The sequence below is a fragment of the Thermobia domestica genome, chromosome 15 (assembly GCF_964235325.1).
Source record: "Thermobia domestica chromosome 15, izTheDome1.hap1.1, whole genome shotgun sequence".
In the NCBI taxonomy this organism is placed as follows: domain Eukaryota; kingdom Metazoa; phylum Arthropoda; class Insecta; order Zygentoma; family Lepismatidae; genus Thermobia; species Thermobia domestica.
The window spans coordinates 155,235,922-155,240,165 of NC_137468.1; the positions used below are offsets into that span (position 1 = coordinate 155,235,922).

Sequence of the window (4,244 nt, forward strand, 5' to 3'; positions counted from 1 at the left end):
AACTGTAACACCTGTGCGGAGAGATTCACCTAGAACAAGAGTCTGCCTATATTCATTGAAAAGGTTTGTAAGAAAGGGTGCTAATATATCGATAAAGGTGATATAGAATTCTAGAGGTAGGGAATCAATCCCCGTAGATTTTCCTCGACGGCCGGAAGCAATGGCTGATTTAACCTCGTCGACTGTAAATGGACTAGATAGATATTCTTGATCCTGTTCCTGCAAGACTGTAGGAAGATAGTTGAGAATTTCAGGACTGTCACAGAAGGAAGTAGGTTTGGCATACAGCTGTTTATAATGATTTGTGACACAATGTATTACTTCCTCACCGACATACACGTGACCTGTGGCATCTTTAAGCTGAGATATAAATTTCTGCTTTCCGCGCATGAGTTCTTTGCTGATTTGTACAATTCCGGGAGTTTCTAAGTCGTCATATTGATGTATTTTACTGCGAGTCGTGAAACCTTGGATGCGGCGTTTGTGCATGGCTAATAAGTGGGCTTTGATTTCTTGAATTTGAGGTCGAAAATTGCTACCTTGAAGTTGTTCTTTCATGTAGTCTCTTAATAGATTGGTGTAATATTGATACTGGGTACAATATGAAGCATTCCGATCCCGACAATATTGTTGGGTAACCACACGAAACTTCGGTTTGACTCTCTGTTCCCAGAAATGCATAAGGGATCCTTTGTAATATTGATGACGGTGTAAAAGGGCTGCCCATTCTTCGTGAATAAGATGGATGTAGTCAGGCTCCTGGAGGATGGATGTATTAAAATACCACAAACCACTTCGTTTTAAAAATTTTGAGACGGGTAGATCGATGGTCATTGTAACTGCCAGGTGGTCACTAAAGCAGATGGGGTAATTTGTACATCTCGAACCCCTTGAAGAAGAGACTTACTGATATAGAATCTGTCCAATCGAGAGGAAGACGATCCAGACGTGAAGAATGTATGTCCTGGTTCATTAGGATGAAAATGGCGCCAGACATCCACTAAGTCATAGGTTGTTATTAGTTGACGTAGAGCAGACGAATCACTGAAATGAGGAGAAGCATCGAGGGGAGAAAGGGTGCAATTATAATCCCCGGCAAGAATGCATGGGGAGCGACCATTATACAAAGCCGGTGGGAGTTCAGTAGCAAAGAAATTATTTCGTTCTCGTTTATACGAAGATCCAGATTTAGCATAGACACTGCACAAACGAATATTTTGTAAATCTCCGGTGGTAATACGTTCACTGGGATGTTGTAAAGGTGCCAAGAAATTGAGATCGCTGCGATAAATAATGGCGGTTCCTGAAGCTGTTTCACTAACACTGCTAACATGAGAATGATTGGGTAGGTAATGGAATTCCGTGACTGCGACTTCCTGAGCGAATAAAACATCGATTTCTTCTTGATGAATAAAATCACTCAGGGCATGTTGCTTAACTAGAGAAGTGAACTTATTGAGATTAACAGTCGCTAAACGGAACGTAAACATAAAAACGAGGAGAGACCAGAAATATATGCAAGCGCAACACCACATGAGAAATAGGATGTAATATTACTGCAAAAAGAATAAAGAAAAATAAAACAATATAGTATTATGATGCCACTACAATTTTAGGGACCCCCTCCTTCGGAATTAACCACTGATTGCAACTTTTTTGTTAAAGCTCGCGTTTGGCGTGCATGATTGAGAGGAAGATCCTGTATGGGACGCAAATCCTTACCACACACACTACTGAGTACTTTTTGCTTACTGAGTTTGCGTTTATCACTATGAATCATTTCTGTAACTGAGTCACTTGTGGAGTCACTACCGCGAGAGCGTGATTGTAAGTTTAGAGTTAATTCTGGTGGAACAGCTAAATGTACAGTCTGAGAGACGGGACAAGTTTCTTCGACTAAACCAGAATCACTTACCGTAGAAACTGATGTTACGACTGTTGAAACAGCTGGTGCGGTGCCGGGTGTTATGGGTGCTGGAATAATTTTAGTATCCTGAGTTTCTTCCACTTCCATGGTATTAGAAGGTGCAGCTTCTGCAGGAGCCGATTCGGAGTGAATGTCGGGATCTGTTAGCTGGTTGTCTGCGTTATTCGGTGGATTTGAAGAAGTTGATTCCAGAACATTCTTATGAAGCACGGGAAAAACACTGTAACTACCGGTGTCAGGAGCTGATGGATCCACTGGTAAATTATGAGGTACTCGCACAATGGGAGAAATGGAGCTGGTTGATGAAGATGGCACAGTAAGACGTGAATTCCTCTTCTTGGAACACCCCTGTACAAAATGGTCGGGGGAGTTGCAGATGGCGCAAGTTTGAATTTGACCAGGAAAGCTGGTAAACAAACGTAAACCACAGACCGTGATAAACGAAGGAATGTTTCGTTTAATAGTCATTTTAACAAGCTTACGACCCGTTCTGGTAGCATAGACATGTTCCTTTGAATATTGTTCGTCGACAATACTAGTGACATCGCCATATTGGGAGAGCACACGGGATAATTGCATGTCACTAAGTTCCATGGGGCATAAGGACACCTTGACTATCACCACAGAATTATCCGCCAAATCAATAGGCAACACATGGTCCCCATTATTATCTGAGTAGGTCACTACTCCATTAGTATTAGCTAGGATTTGTTCACATAACACTTTGTTAATTAACTTCAGATATAAATTCTTACGTATAAAGTCCATTTCAATGGACAACACCTGATCAACAGTTAACTTAAATACCTTACGTATCCATTCATGAACGGCAATAGGCGTGGGCTTTTGACTCACCGTGACAAAGTTGATGCGCAATGTATTTGCTCGTATGCAACTCATGGCACTAATTCGACGATAAACGTCACCAAACTATGAACAATAATAAATATGCACTGAAAATGCTTATAAAGTTATAACTTTAAACTGAAAGTAAGTCACACTGAAACTTTAACTTCGCACAAGAAAGGAGCGATGTAAAGAAACACGCGCAACTGGAGCGACGGCAGAGACGATGTTACTCGCCTCGTTGCGAGCGCTGAACTGTTACCGAGGCTGTTGTTTCTTATAATTAACTCTAATAGTTAGTAAGTAGTATATGACGTTGCTATTAGCTTCTTGCTGCAGAAATGAAGATTTTTGTAAGTACGAGGATGTTGAAAGTTAGGAATATTTATATGTTTGTCCATATTTATGATTTTCCGTACAAATTCCTTCGTCTCGTTATTATGGTTGGGGCGAATTAAAGAAAAAGGAAAGTAAAAGTGCACTGAATTCTGGTGCGAGGGGTCCCATGGCAAGTGAGTTTGTGTTTTATAATAATACTGTTAAAATTCGAATAATTTATCCTTTGGAAAAAATTCGTTACTCGAAGAATTATTCTAATATTGAAAACAGATATTCGAATAATAGAAAAATGTCCGAATAATTTTAACAGCACAACATCGTGTATGTTGATTTTCTCCAAATTCTCCCGTTTTCACCGCTACATTCTATCGTTATAAGCTAAAGGAAGAAAATGTAAAGTACAATTCTTATACACAGCTTGTAGCGATAAAAAGCGTACTAATTCCCTTAGCTTTAGCGATAAAATATTAGTTTTTAGCGAAGAAATTTCCCTCAAGAGCCGAACTATAGAGTTCAGGAGGTAACTTAAAATGTTAACTGGCACAATTTGAAAGATAAAACAATTAAATGCAATTAACTGTTTTCAGACGTTAATGTCATAAAATGATACATTAGACTCGTCACTTCAATGGATGACAGAGCAAAGGAGAGCGCGCCATATACCCTTCACAGCCCGGATAGCTCCGTCGGTAGAGCGTTAGGCTTTTAACCTAACGGTCCAGGGTTCGAGTCCCTGTTCGGGCGTGTACTTTTACAACTTATAACACTGATGGCATTGACTGTAAAAATTTAATTAAAACCAACTTAATAAGTGAATACATATGGATGGAAAATTAAAATTTGTTCTAATCGAAATATCAGGATTTATACTCTTGTTTTTCTAGAACAAGAACAACTGACAATAAAGGATTAGTTAACACAAACTGATTTATGTTTTTAAAAGAAACTGCTGCTTCAAAACCTTTTGGAATACTTTCGGCGAGCTCTTTCGTTTAATAAAGGTCACGAACATTTCGGAGAAGTCATTTTATTTTATATATTTTTAAATTTCTTTTTATAGACATCTCGTCTTGCTTTAGCGATTCTAAATTTTACATGACGTCATATACTTAGTGTTGTTTCTCACACTATG

At 39.1% G+C, this 4,244-nt stretch overlaps 1 non-coding gene across 1 annotated transcript; it reads left to right on the plus strand.

Moving 5' to 3' along the window:
* The first annotated feature begins 3,783 nt into the window (after window positions 1-3,783).
* On the plus strand, window positions 3,784-3,856 carry TRNAK-UUU (transfer RNA lysine (anticodon UUU)). The gene has a single exon. It is a non-coding gene; the product is annotated as a tRNA-Lys (tRNA).
* Window positions 3,857-4,244: the final 388 nt, after the last annotated feature.